This window comes from Sesamum indicum, linkage group LG9, assembly GCF_026168435.1.
Source record: "Sesamum indicum cultivar Baizhima isolate 11 linkage group LG9, ASM2616843v1, whole genome shotgun sequence".
Taxonomy (NCBI): domain Eukaryota; kingdom Viridiplantae; phylum Streptophyta; class Magnoliopsida; order Lamiales; family Pedaliaceae; genus Sesamum; species Sesamum indicum.
In genome coordinates this window covers 14,838,494-14,853,086 of record NC_142665.1, presented here as the reverse complement: position 1 = coordinate 14,853,086, position 14,593 = coordinate 14,838,494, and the positions used below count along the sequence as shown (strand labels likewise).

The 14,593-nt window shown below is 34.5% G+C and overlaps 1 long non-coding RNA gene across 8 annotated transcripts; it reads left to right on the top strand.

Moving 5' to 3' along the window:
- The first annotated feature begins 2,546 nt into the window (after positions 1-2,546).
- Positions 2,547-14,251, top strand: LOC105171240 (uncharacterized). Of its 8 annotated transcripts, none has more exons than XR_848563.3 (10): positions 2,547-2,912; positions 3,059-3,152; positions 3,917-4,002; positions 5,645-5,785; positions 6,841-6,970; positions 7,064-7,527; positions 10,671-12,051; positions 12,130-12,398; positions 12,611-12,738; positions 13,187-14,251. It is a non-coding gene; the product is annotated as an uncharacterized LOC105171240 (long non-coding RNA). The 8 variants fall into 8 exon arrangements; XR_016067424.1 differs by lacking the exon at positions 5,645-5,785 and having other exon boundaries at positions 7,064-7,125; positions 7,385-7,527; positions 13,187-14,222; XR_016067427.1 differs by lacking the exon at positions 5,645-5,785 and having other exon boundaries at positions 10,671-11,148; positions 11,781-12,051; positions 13,187-14,222.
- The last annotated feature ends 342 nt before the right edge of the window (positions 14,252-14,593 follow it).

The window sequence follows — 14,593 nt, the reverse complement described above, 5'->3', positions numbered from 1 at the left end:
GAACACCTGGAAACTCCAAGGATTCACCCCTTGAAATTATGGTTTTATTTAATTCATTTTTTAATTTACAAACTTTTATATTACCGCTTCCACTTGTGCATTCCAAGCCGATCCACTCGCATTTTCTATTGCTTTGAGTAAGCCACTAAATACACAAATACTAGTAGAAGGTTCACAAGTCCAAGGACTTTTGGAAAGTTTGGAGAAATTAGACTTGAGGTGGAGAACCAAACTAGTTACGGCAACAAACCTTTCGATTAAATCGAGGTGGTGTGTATTTAGTTGAGCTCTTGAAATATCCAAATGAGAATGGATTTCTCATTCAGTAAAATTCTTCCGGAAGAGAAGATGTTGAACTGTCTCTGGTGAGGAAGAAATCAAACTTTGATTTGATATGGTTCGATCGGTGTTTCACTGAATTACCTGGCCAATCTGGATGTGGACTTTCGAAAACCGTCAAGTTGAAAACATGGAGTTTTCTTAAGGCCATAATCCAGACACCATATTTGACATCGATTGGCAAATCTGTATTCTACAAAAGTCTTGAGTATGAGGAATGGTCCTGCATATACTTTGATTTGTTGATTCTAATCGATTTTGCTATGCTTGTTAATCAGGAACTACTTAAAGTGATCAATATTTCAATGCATATTTGGTTTGTAGAGTTGTCTCCAAGTCAAACCACGTTTCCAAAATAGATACAGAATGGTTGGATAAGATAACAATAGAATTGATAATTATTCAAGAAACGTCTATGATGTTCATTTAATTTACTTGGTCTTAGAGTTTGTTGTTTGCCATGTCGTTTTGGCTTGTGAAATTAGACTTTGAACATGCAGTTGGATTCATGTTTGTAGCTCCTACTTGCTTCCTTCTGATGTTGTGTTTATTTGGGTAGGATACTTTGTCACTGATCTCTGCATTCTGAAGAAAGATGAGTTACTTATGCCTGTGTTATCATCACTTTTATCAATCTCCATTTCATCAGCTATTCCATTTTTTGGTATTTATTATCAAAGAAAACTAAATGCATAATTGCAAATATTTCTGCGCTGATTTTCCCTTGTGTCATGTTCTCCAGTTTTAGAAATTCACTGAAAGCCTTATTTTTTTGGGAGTCTATTTTTTCTTACACGCACGACGAAAAGTTGTGTTGTTTCGATGTACATGTGATCTTTTTTATCTTGACGAAATGATTATATTATTTAAAAATGAGTTTTTATATAATAATATTCTTAAGGTGATTAATTTAACATTTTCTTGTTCTTAGAAAAGAATAAAAAAAAAAACGTAATGTAGAAATATAATGGTAGTGCCTGCTATTTATTGAATAATAATTTAAAAAATATATTGATTTATAATAATTTCAAAACACAATCTCCAGAAAATAAAATAAACTAATAATTGTATATATACACACATATACTTAAGAATAAAAAAAAAAAAAGTGATGTAGAAACATAATGGTACTGCTTGTTATTTATTGAATGTAATAATTTTAATTTTTTTTTCAAAAAATAAACTAAAGTATTAATTACATTACATACATATATACATGTATATTTATAGATTTATATTGTAAAAAAAATGGACAAATAGAGAATAAAAAGTAAATTTGTTTTAAAGTTTGCTTTCTCATACTTATGATAGAACACTCTTAATGGAAGAAACTTTTGGTACGTCATAAATATTAACCACTAAAATAAATACATATTATTAATTAGAAAATAAAATAAAATTATGATATAAGATTTAATTGGGAGTTATAGAAAAAATATTATGTCAATAGTATGAATTAATCTATCGTTTTTTTATGATCAATTATATAATTACAATAATAAGTCTTGCCACCATTATTTTATATCAGAATAATCTATTAAGAAATTAAGTATAAACCCAATAAAATGTAAGATGAACTTTCAATGTAGGAAATTTAACAATGAAAATATACGCAATACTGTTGAGTTGATTATCTAACTTTTAATAAGCACATATTTTCTTTTTTTTCAAGAACAATGTCATTTTTATAATTTATGCGCAAACATACTATCAATTTAATGTTAATTTTTTATTTTTATATATCATATTATTTCAGACCAAATTGTAAGAAATGCATTCTATATTTGGATTGGAAACGAGATTTGATCTATCCAATGAAAAGGTCAAAGGAGCACTTAAATAAGAGTTTTGATTAGTTCGTAACCATCATTTCTCTATACCAAATATGGAGGGTTAAAAAATAATAAAAAATTACAGAGATAATTTTACAGAATACTAAAATATACTTAAATATGAAATATATGATAGATACAACATGAGAGCCTCCTATTTAATGAAGAAAAATAGATTTTTTAATTAATGTTTAGAATATGATAATTATAGTCTGAGACTCATTCCTTAATTTTCCACAACTCACCAATGCACAATAAATCATTTTTACCTGCTTTCTTGATTGTATTTAGCAGAAATAAAATAATATATTTTAATTGGTCACCTCTCCAAGAAAATGTATATATCATAGATTTACAGAGATGAAATCAAACAAGGTGTAAAGATTGAATAAAGAGAGGAGATTGAAGAGCGTCTGAAGATTCTTGAAGTTTCTTGATATCCACTCTCATTTGTAAAAACCCTTCCCACCATCAAACCCTTTCACCTTCATTCCCCTTTTCCTCCCTCTATTTATTTCTCAACCCTGAAAAATAGAAGGAATGCAGAGGCTCCACTGCAAAAAACCCTTAAAAACAGAGAGGAGAGGTCAACAGAGGGGTTAGGGTTTAGTACCACTGACGGAGGGTGATGTGAAAAAGGAGAACATTAGGTGGTTTTGATTTGGATTTATTACTCTGGTTGATGGAAGCGAAGATGTGTTCGTTCACGAATCAGCACACCCAGGAGAATCAGCAATGGAGGTGGGTGCAATACAAAATTCCAAGAAAGAAAACCCTAGTAGTAAAAACCCTCAAAACTACTCTTCTTTCCCACCATTTTACTCGAGCCCACCGTCAATCCACACTCACATGTTTCCACCTCTCGATTTTTTATTTCTTTTATTCAGGGTTTGCAAAGCCAGAGCAGTAGAGAAGAAAGGGCAAGAAAAAAGGAAAAGAAATTAAGTTGGCGACTTCTCTCTTCTCTCTGTTTGTATCTATGTAAGTATCGTTCTTAGCTCTTAATTTTTTTTATATTTCTGTAATTGTTTAAATTTTATGGTGTCACTTAGCTTGAAACTTTTGGTGAATGTGAACATTTGTGAATCTGGGATTGCATGTGATTAATTTGTAAGTTTTTTAGTTGAATCTTGATTATTTTTGGCATGAGGAATGAAACTTTTGATAAAAAAAAAAAAGGAGGAAAGTGATATCTGTTATGGGTTGTGCCTTAAAATTAGTCCAACGAATGATTATTCATTCGAAATTGTGAAATCACTTTAAATGACCTTTGTTTACTCATTAATTGAGAATCAGGCCCACCCACCTTATCTATGCTTCTTTTGTTTGCAACTCTTCTTTTACTATATTAGTCATGCCAAATTTTGGCTGTCAAGATTTTCTTGGTCCGCATCTATATTTAAATAATTGATCAATTTTCTGGCATCTGTATCCAGATATGGAAGGCTAAGGAGTGTCTGAATATTATTTCTAGCGGCAGAAATGTCAGTCTAGAAGTTGACATCATTGATGCTATTACTATTAGCTTCCAAATCTTGGAGTCAACCTTCTCCCTATGGCATTTAGGCAAATAAAAGATCCTATGGAAATCATTAAGTTGGCAATTACAAATCAAACTGTGGCTTATCTAAAAGTTGAAGAACTTATTTGATCAATTATTTGGGATGAATGATCAAGAATTTGAATCCGAATGCCAGCAGCCTAACTAATCATCACTGAGTCTATCTATACTGTTCGTTGTGTAGTTATGGCATTAAGTGCAAGAATCTTGCCCAAAGGAGGGAGCTGCTACTGACTGAGTTTCAAGAGAAGCACAAAACACTGAGTTCAGGTGATTTTTCTTATTAGATAAAGCCTTGCAGCTTTTATCTATCTTCAATAGAAGTTACTGTTTCCAAATGTGGTTTGCTAGGAATTTTTACTGTTCATTGACATGCATTTCTTTTGAAACTTGCTGCGCTTATGTTGTTTGAAACCCAGATAAATGAACTAAAGGACCTAAAGCCCAACCAACAATCTGGAAATGAGTGGAAAGTCAAACTTAGAACAACAGAAGCATGTAGCAGATAAATCAAGGGTATTGGAGAACTTAATTCTTGTGTCTATGATCAGCCACACCAAAACCCTTGTATTGGTTTTGCCCTCCAAAATAATGCAACTTGCATTTATTTTAAGTGAAAGAATTTGAACAGTCTTAGTCTGAATAAGTTATCTTCAATTTTTTATCTAATTCTAGAAAAAAAATGTGAAGCTTTATAATCAAAAGTTGTATCAATAGAGAAGCTATTTAATTTGTGATTCAATTAGAGAATTGAAGTCTAGAGTGAACTGAGTTGAACTTTATTAGATTTCCTAGTTGGACCTCTTATTATTAGTATTCTTGTTGTTTCTGTTGTTATTTATTATCATGGGGTGGGTGTAGGTTTGTAGAAGATTGGGTAACCAAAACAAAAAATAGATAACTCGAGATTTGTTCCTTAAAATGCCTCGTTAAATATCTTGTGTTTAATAAAGAAAATCTACTTTATGTAGTATTACAAATGGTTTCTATCTTCCAGGTAATACTATTATTTCGTTCAGAAAATTGAAGGTGTTGAAGTGTGGCTATTTGGGATGTATGATCAAGATTTTGAATCCGAATGCCAGTAGCCTAACTAATCATCACTAAGTCTACCTATGTTACCTAGACTTACTTAAGTATTTGAGTCTAGAGGTCAAAGCAGTGACTGGAGAAGCTCTGCAATCATTTGTGTACCATGAAATTTTGGCAAGTTTTCTAGATTCATTGCTCTTTTGCTACATTATAGTTGCAATTTCTGGTGCGCTAGTACCCATAATATTCTTATATTAAAAGATTGGATACTCAGAAATCTGCAAAAAGTGTGGTTTCACAAGTTGTTATATGTGGGGAAGGTTACATTTTGTATTGCCACCCACAAATTCAGAAGACACCAAATCATATATACTTGGGGGAGTGGTAAGTTTGGTGGTTGTTTGATTATGAGACTGTAGATTGCGAGTTGTGATTTACTTGAATTATTGTCTTAGTTTCAGTTACTTGTCCATGCTAAGAAAATCTGCAAGGGAAAATATTGAAATTGACCTCACAAAAAAGGTGAGGGAAAGAGCTCTGAAGGCATCTGGCCAAACTGATCTTTCTAACAATGCATCAAAGCATCTGCTGTTGATGCACAGAGTAATTTCGCTGTCAAAATCGCGAAGTTTGTTTGTCCTTTTCAGTTCTGTAAGCAAGGATTCATTTTACTTTAGCAACTATCAATTTTGATATTGTTGTCATTGTCCTGCTATATCACAATTTTAAGTTCATTACCTATGTAGCAATTTTCAGTTTATTATGTCGTGCCCTACGCCTTCATTTCATTCATTGTGCGACTCTTTTCCTCACACACATGAAGTAGAACTGTGGCTGCTGCTCCTGTTTCTTGGTTCTCAAACTTACTGTGTTTATATAGCTGGGTGGAACAATATCTCCTAGTGAAGGAAGCTTCATCATATTGCACATACAACATGCATGCACTGCTTCTGCTGCATTCTGATGGTTGCTCGAAATCCTTAGGTTTGCGAACAATGCAAAACTTTTTAGCTATAGACAAGTAAGGTTTCTCCTGACTTTTGGTGTTCATGGTAAATCCTCTCCATGTTCATTTGAATTTCCTAACTACTATTCTATTTTTAGTTTTGGTGATTTAGTGGTGCTATCGAGCTTTCATGCTATTGGTAGACGTTTTGGATAGCCAAAAGAAGAAAGAAAATATGAGAAGGAATGTTGGGGTTTTGCTGTGTTAACCCCCGTTTCTTCTTTCTTAACCAGCCTTCTCCCCTTCATGGTTGAAGACAGGGGCCCTTGAGGAAATAGAACTGCTTATTGAGTATAATAAACAACAATTGACTGGAGGATATGACAGAAGCGGAATAAGTTGGTTGAAATATGCCATGTGATATAATTTCATGTATCCTTGAGATTTTTTGTTTTCTCGCCTTGCTTGTGCACTATTGTAAGCTGCTCATAATTGATGTTTCTGCGAGCTAGCTAATATGAGAAAGGGAAGTTAGGGGAGAGAATTGAAGGTGCAGAGCTTGAATAATTGAAACGGTTGCTTGTTAAACGTTTAGTAGTTAGCTGCAGCACGATTAACATTTTGCTCTAATGGGTTGGTGTTTATACATGTGGAACAATAAGACTCTAATCAATTATGAATTCTGATGTTAGCTTAGTTTATTGATACTTTATTTCTCTTAAACGCAAAATTCTACTGCATTGGTTCTTCTTTATGCTTTATATAGATTTTTCTTTTCTTGTAGTATAATTACGGCTCCTAAGAATGAAGAGAGAAGTTATAAACAGTGCCTTCAACAATTTCTGTTTCCTTATGATCTGATGTTAAGTATGATTTGTGTGCAGCGGCTGGCCATAATTGTTATATTTCAACACTTTCTGCCATCTTGTTATTTTTTACTCTTTTCTTTGTTGCAGTTGATACTACTATTTAAAGTCAATTTGTTGCTTGAAAATTACGTTTATGAAACTCTTCCAAGTTAGCTAATCAGAAGTTGATGGATATAGTGGTGTTCCATTCCATTCTCTAGAACATGGAATGAAATATATGGCTGTGACTTATGATGCGAACTTTCATGTGATCATTTGCAGGGCTGCTAAAAAGAAACATGGTCCTTTTGATGTACCAAAATACGCGGATCAGATTCAATCTATGTGCCAAAGCATGTATGCTGGGTCAAAAGCTTGAATATGAAGTCTTTAGAGCACGGCCTCCTCTTTGGTAAATTACTTTGCTGGATAAACTATGTATTCATTATCACAAATATAAAGAGCTATTATTTGAAGTTGAAGTTGAAACTCGATTATCATGTAGGAATGTGGTGCTTCAAAATGAGGCTGCTAATGCTGATGAAGATCTTGAGCATTTTGAAGATTGTGAGTTTATTCCAACTGCATACAGCGGGATTTTGAGAAGCATGGGTGCTTGAGTTTTACATTTAAAATCTAAAAATGGCATTGCAAAATTTGAGCATTACTTTGCGTGAACACTATATAAGAATTATATTGAGATAAGCAACTGGTACCTTTATGCAGATATGTTCTAAGTTTTATTTTAGTGTCACTGGGTTAGTCATCGTTTCATATGTATATTTACTAGTATGCTTCCTCAATTTCATGAGCAATGGCAATGCAGATAAGGTAGGCTGGTGGAGCTCATGGCACCTTGCCTCACATGTGCACCCCTTGGTAGTTACAACCATATGGCAATATTCATGATTATTGTTTGTGAGGTGCATGAAATTTGCTGCATTTTTATCTTTGGTTTGAGATTAACAGGTATGTTTCGCAATTCTTATACGTAGATAAGATTTGCTATGCTTGAATTTATCTTTTCTTTAGTTTCTTTAGCTCATTGTTTCTCATTAATACATTTTGACATTTGAATTAGATCATAAAGAGGCACAATCTCTATAGAACGTAGTTATGAAAGACTTGTTTCAGAAAAATAAAGGAAGATTTGACTAGGAACTTCCAAAACTTTGATTTATTGTTGCTTGTGCTCTCTTTGGATTATGACATGTTACTCTAATTGGATTAGAGTGACTTGACAAACATTCTTTCCTTTAATAAAGTACAAGAGATTGGAGCCCAATGTTCATTGTGACAATTGAATTAGATTAGTCGGGGAATTAATGTGTTGGAATGTGTGATGTGTGGGGACTAAAAAATTTTATTTGGGGGTTGCAATTTTTATTGAACACTGAAACTTGTGAAGGATGTTAGTGTCTTGAGAAAAATATGCGAATTATCCTGTGGTAGCACTTGAATTTTTTGATTGTTGTCTTTTGATATCCCTTAGATTAATAGGAATTTTTGGTATAAGTCGAGATAAGTAGGAGAAACTAGCACTAGTGGCATATAAAAAAAAAAGTTGTGTGAAGTGTGTTCCATTGACCGCATCAAATGAACAATGTTCAAGAATCAACACAAAAGCCTTTATGTGAGCTTTTGGGCCAAAGCACTTTCATAAATAGTGCTCCTGTATTTCTTTTGATTGAGGGCATCAAACTTAGTGTGTTCATTCTAGAACTTGCTTGTGTAATACATTTTGAGTTCACATTCTTGTAAGATTGGTGCATGAAAGTGATAAGGGCACTTAGGAGTACCCCATTACCTCAAAAGAGCCTACCTTGAATTCACCCATAGAAAAACTCATTTGAGCCTTGGCTTTTCTTTTGCTGGTTAAACCACGTTATAAGCTTATTCACCCCTTTCTTGATTATCTTCTGAAGTGATTTTTGAACCCATTCAAGGGAATGGTGTTGGCTTGGTTGCTTGTACATCGACATGAAAATGAGTGAATGAAATGAAGTTGCATATGAGGGATGCACTCCTAGCCCCAAGGAAAAGAAAAAAAGAAATGGAACGATGAAATGAAGAAACAAATGATGTAACAGAAAGAATAAAGAGAAGAAGAAAAAGAAGAAAAAAGAAGAAGAAAAGAAGAAAAAGAAGAAAAGGAAGAAGAAGAGAAGAAAAAAAGAAACGAAAGAAGAAAAGATTGAGGAAAGAAAAAAGGAGAAACAGAAACAGAAAACGAAAAAAATCAAGTGTTTGATTGTTCAAGTTTCTTCGAATCGAGTTGAAGGCAGTGAGGTTGGAAGGATAAGCAACTAGGTCGGCATCACTCCTTTGAATTCATAAGCCATAATTCAGCCTATCTTTTGCCACACCTTGTCCTAAACCCCATTACAACCCATGGAAAGACCCTTTGATTCATGTATTAATTTTCATTCCGTTGGTGGAGGAGATTTGATTCACAAGCAAGCCTATGGTAATGGCATTCTATGTATTGATTTGAGTGGAACCCAAATTCCTAAACACTTTATGAGTGGAGTGATACAGTGATACCCTTGTGAGAGTGTTGAGACTTGTTTCATTTTATTTTGATGAAATCAATGGGATACTTGTGTGTTGAATGTTGTATGTGGACTCAAGTGCTTGTCTCAATACTACTGGTTCTTCTTATACTATTAAGTCTTATTAGTATAGGGGTTATACTTGAGTGACATGAACGGAAATTTGAGAATTGCTACTTGGATAATTCGTGTATTTGGATTGAGACATGCTTGAGGGCTGTCATGGTTTCGGTCTGGGGGAATCTGATAAGATATATCTTAAAGCTTCTGTGTGTTCTTATTTCAAGTGATTGAAAAAGATTTTATTGCATACCTTAGTGATGTTAAGTTAGCCCAATTTCCTAGAGGATGGGAGTGGGAGTGGTAGTGTAAGGTAGGTGATAGTTTTTTACACATCAAAGTTGGAAGTTATAGAAGTGAGATTTAACTCTTGTGTTATTGTGGTGAATGGATTTCTGCGTGAAGTTCAGAGCTAGCATGTCTTGTAATTAATTTTGTGTGTCTTTCTATTTAAAAATTTATTTCATTATAGTCTATGGTTTTACTTTAGAATATGCTAACTAAAATTTTTAATGTAATTAGTCAAGATATTAATTTCATATACGTTTACATGCTTATAAAGTGTAAGTTATTTTACTTATTTCATATTAATGAGTCAGTGAGATGAAAATAAAATATAAATGTATGAGGATAGAAATTGAATGTGTAGTCTTGATCTTGAGTTCAAAACGGCATGCTATAATGCTCATGATGATGTTTCACTAGTTTGCAGTGAGGTTCCTTCTATGGCTCATTATGCATAGCTGGTAAATTCTGAAACAAAGAGAGCTTCTGAACACATGAGCAAGGACTATTTTCATGTGTCACTTGCGGGGTTTTATGTTTTGCTTGTGTTGCTATTAAAGCAGCTCCTCATTATCTATTGTTAGCCAATTGCAGCACATTTAATTATTGGGGCACTGGTAATGGTGGCAAGCACGAGACATGCAAAATTTCACAACACAAAGCTTGGTTCATGTATTTTCTCCTTGTTTTATTCAAAAACTGGTCTATTGAAAATTTATCATTTTATAGGCATTCCGTTTCTCATAACATATTGGCTATTCTTCGTAATTAATTCAAAGTTTATTTCACTGAAAATTTGCTTTGGCAAATGCAGTAGTGCTAAATCAATAGTGTAAGGGTCGGGTTTATCTCATGTATCGAGCATCAACTACTCTTCTACTTGTCTTATTCTATATTCTGAAAATGATGTGTTGGATATGCAACCACCCATGAGACTTCAGAGCTCCAAAGTTTGTGGTGTGAGTCATTTAATGACTCTTGTTTTGCATACAATATGGAAATAGCAAGAAATGGAAAGGGCAAGAAAGTCTAATTATACATTCTCTTTGCAGAATATTAGTATTAGGTACACCTAGTTTGCTGATCGCGATTTTATAGTGCAACATTCAATTTTGGATGTAGTGCATGAGCTTCTAGTGTTCTTTTTTTAAAATCCATTTATATTGAAAATATGGCTACGACTTGTGATATGAACTTTCATGCCATCACTTGCAGGGCTGGTAAGAAAGAAACCTCTGATGTGCTAATATACACGGATCAAATTCCTTCTATGTGCCAAAGCATGTGTGTGGGGTCAAGACCTCAAATATGATTCTTCATCTGATTCAAGCACCAAGCACCGCCAAAGAAAGTGAGAGGTATGATGCAGTTGCTGCCGACCAAGCCCATGTTCCACTTTCTCTCACTGCTCAAACTGTAGCATCCCCTGTGATCCATGTGATCGTGGCAGCAGTGATAAGACAAAATGGAAGTTTCTGGAAGTGTTGGACTGTTACAAAATGATCGAAATGAAACGGATGACTTGGAAGATGCTTATATCCATATGCCAGAAGGTGATCCTACTGCAAAAATTAACTTACTGGATTTTGTGTATAGGACGTCATTAAAGCTGAGAAGGAAATGGAACAGTCTAAGATGGAAATTCCGCCATTACCTTCCGAAAATGCATCTAAGTCTGGCAAGGCGAAAATGAGTGAGTATCATTGACAATGTCAGAAGTCCGGCACCATATTACAGCATATTATAGGTCTCAGCATTGGGTAGGCCAAGTCAGTATTATGTGTTGTCTGTTTTTTGGGGCTGATGGCTGGATTTTCGTTATGATTGATTAAGATATTCATGCATGTAGTCCATGGCCATAAAGGGCCCTTAATGTTAGTGTTTGCATCTGAATGCATATTTATCAAAGACTTTTATCATTATCATAAACTCTAAATCTAATAAGCAGCCAACCATGAAAGAAAAAATTCGATATTGAATCATTTTGTTTGCAAAAAGCTAAAGAATTTATGGATTGTCATAATAAATAGTAATGTCTCATTTTCTGGCTTTTAGATGATTGAGTTGATAGATGGAGAAGAGAGCAAGTATTTTGATTTTTATCTTTTTATTTCGTGAAAGTTGTTGGAGCATTTTATGTTATGATTTATCTATGTCTTTCTTCTCTTGCTTAAGCTCCTTTCAGGATCTTTTTTTGGTTGTTCCTTGTATTTTAAGCTTTTTACTCTTTTGGTTTGGGAGATGAGATGGGTCAGTAGTGGTTGTAATCTTGCTAATTATGCCTTCACCTCATGAAGCTCGATATACAAAAAAGTCTCTTCTTAGGTATGCTTCAATGTTTTGAGAGCAAATCAAAAGCAGGAAAAAAAATCAAGCAGTGGAACATACGATGTGTGGAAACTCTTGCCATTATGTGCAGTGGAGAAGCTTACCTTTGAACCGGCCCCTATACATTATACACCTTGTGGTGCTTGCATCAAAAGGAATGGTACGCCCTATACCATCGGAGCTGGTGAAACCCATCGTAGCTGATGGAAGTGGTCTTACAAAGGCAAGGATGGGGAAAAAGAAAAATGACGACGAAACTGAAGAATGGGTATGCCATTTTAACGTATAAAGATGTTGTTTTGCTTATGACAAATAGTCCTAAATGCTGAATATTTATTTTGTGCAGTGGCTCCCAATGCGACAAGTGTGAAGCGTGGCATCATCAAATTTGTGCATTTATTCTATGGTAGAAGAAAGAATGGTGGACAGGCTGACTACACTTGTCCAAGTTGTTATATAGAAGAAGAGGTGACCATGTGCCATTACCGCAGAGTGCTGTTCTAGGAACCAAGGATTTGCCTAAAACAATTTTGAGTGATCGCATAGAGCAGCGATTATTTGCAAAGCTGAAACAAGAAAGGCAGGACACAGCAAGGCTTCAAAGCAAAAGTTATGGTGAGGTGATCCTTTTACGTATATGCATTGTGTGATGCATTTATTCCAGGCACATTTGCATACCGAATTGGATAAGATGTTTTGGGATTTATTTTTTCCATTGTAACCAAATATTTCTAAGTAATCCCGTGTTTATTTAGTAGTCTTATTGGTTTTATTCTTAGTATTGTAGTTTATGTTATTGTTAATATTACGATGTGAACTTTTGGCAGGTGCCTGGAGCAGAAGCAATTGTACTAAGAGGTGGTGTCCAGTGGACAAGAAGTTGGAAGTTAGACCAGGATTTCTTGAAATTTTCCTAGAGGGAGATTATCCGGCAGAATACCCCTATAAATCTAAGGTCCGTGTTATGTGTATATCCATTGGAAGAGCACCAAACTTAGAAGTCTAGTACCGGAGTTAGTTTATTTTACGTGAGAGAATTTAGTAGAGTCTTGTCGGAATAAATTACCTTCAGTGGGTTTTCTAATTCTAGAAAAAAAATGTGAAGCTTCAAATCAAAAGTTGTATCAATAGAAGCTATTACTTTATGATTCTGATAGAGAATTGAAGTCTAGAGTAAAACGAGTTGAACTTTATAAGGTTTCCCAGTTGGACCTCTTATTATTAGTATTCTTGTGTTCTGTTGTTATTTATTATCATGGGGTGGGGTGAAGGTTTGCACAAGATTGGTTAACCTTAACAAAAAGTAGATAACTGGAGATTGTTCCTTAAAATGCCTCCTTAGATATCTTGTGTTTAACAACTAAAATCTACTTTATGTAATAGTACAAAATTCTGTCTTCCAGGTAATACAATTTATTCAGAAAATTAAAGGTGTTGAAGTGTGGCTAGTTGGGATGTATGTTCAAGAATTTGGATCCAAATGTCAGCAGCCTAAGCAGCCTAATCATCACTGAGTCTACCTATCTTACCTGGACTCACTTAAGTATTTCAGGCCTGAGGTCAAAGCAATGACTGGAGAGGTTTGCGAACATTTTTGTACCACGAAACCTTTGGCAAGTATTCTGGACCCATTGTTCTTTTGCTACATTGGAGTTTCAATACCTGGTCTGTTTGTACCATCACTTATATTTTCAGATTGGATACTTAGAATACTGCAAAAAGCGTGGTTTCACAAGCTGTTATATATGGGCTTGCCCTCTGATGAAAGGGGAAGATTACATTTTGTATTGCTACCCAGAAATTCAGAATACACCAAACTCGCATAAACTAAGGGAGTAGTAAGGTTGATGGTTGTTTGATCATGAGAATGTAGATTGCGAGTGGTGAGGTAATTTGTCGCACTATTTACTTGAATTATCGAGCTTTGTTTCAGTTACTTGTCCCTACTAAGAAAAGCTACAAGGGAAAATATTGCAGTTGATCTTACTAACCTCTATGACTATTTTTGTGTCCACCAGTGAATGTAAAGCAGAGGTAACTGCAACTCGATTGCCATACTTTGATGAGATTATTGGTCTGGTGTTGCAGAGGACATGATCTATCAACTGCATGTGTATTTTATTTTTCTAAATACTATTCTATTTTTAATTTTGGTGATTTAGTGGTGCTATCGAGCTTTCTTGTTATTGGTAGACGCTTTGGATAGCCAAAAGAAAGAAAGAAAAGAAGAGAAGGGACATTGGGGTTTTGGTGCTTTAATCTTCGTTTCTTCTTTCTTAACCAACCTTGTCTCTCTTCATGGTTGGAGACAGCGGCACCTGAAGAAATAGTACTGCTTATTAAGTGTAATAAACAACAATTGACTAGAGGATCCGAGAGAAGGGGAATAAGTTGATTGACATATGCCATGTGATATAATTTCATGTATCCTTGAGGAAATCTTTTTTCTTGCAATTGCTTGTGCACCATTATAAGCTGCTAATAATTAATGTTTCTGCCAGCTAGTTGGTTCTTCAATTTGAGAAAGGGAAATTAGAGGAATGACATCAAGGAAAAACTGCCTTGCCTTCTGTAACTCATTCTGATTGATACCTTATTAATTAAATTAATGTAAACTGAGAATTAATCTGATCTTCTGCTATACACTATGCTCTTGCGGCGAAAGCCTTGTGGCCACGTAATAAGACTTGACAGGGAATGAAAACAATTGCTGAAATGAGGAGTAATCCAGCGCCACACAAATTCACTTTATACGGTGAGAACATTCTACTATACCTCTTTCTCATTTGTACTCCAACCTTAAAAAGAAA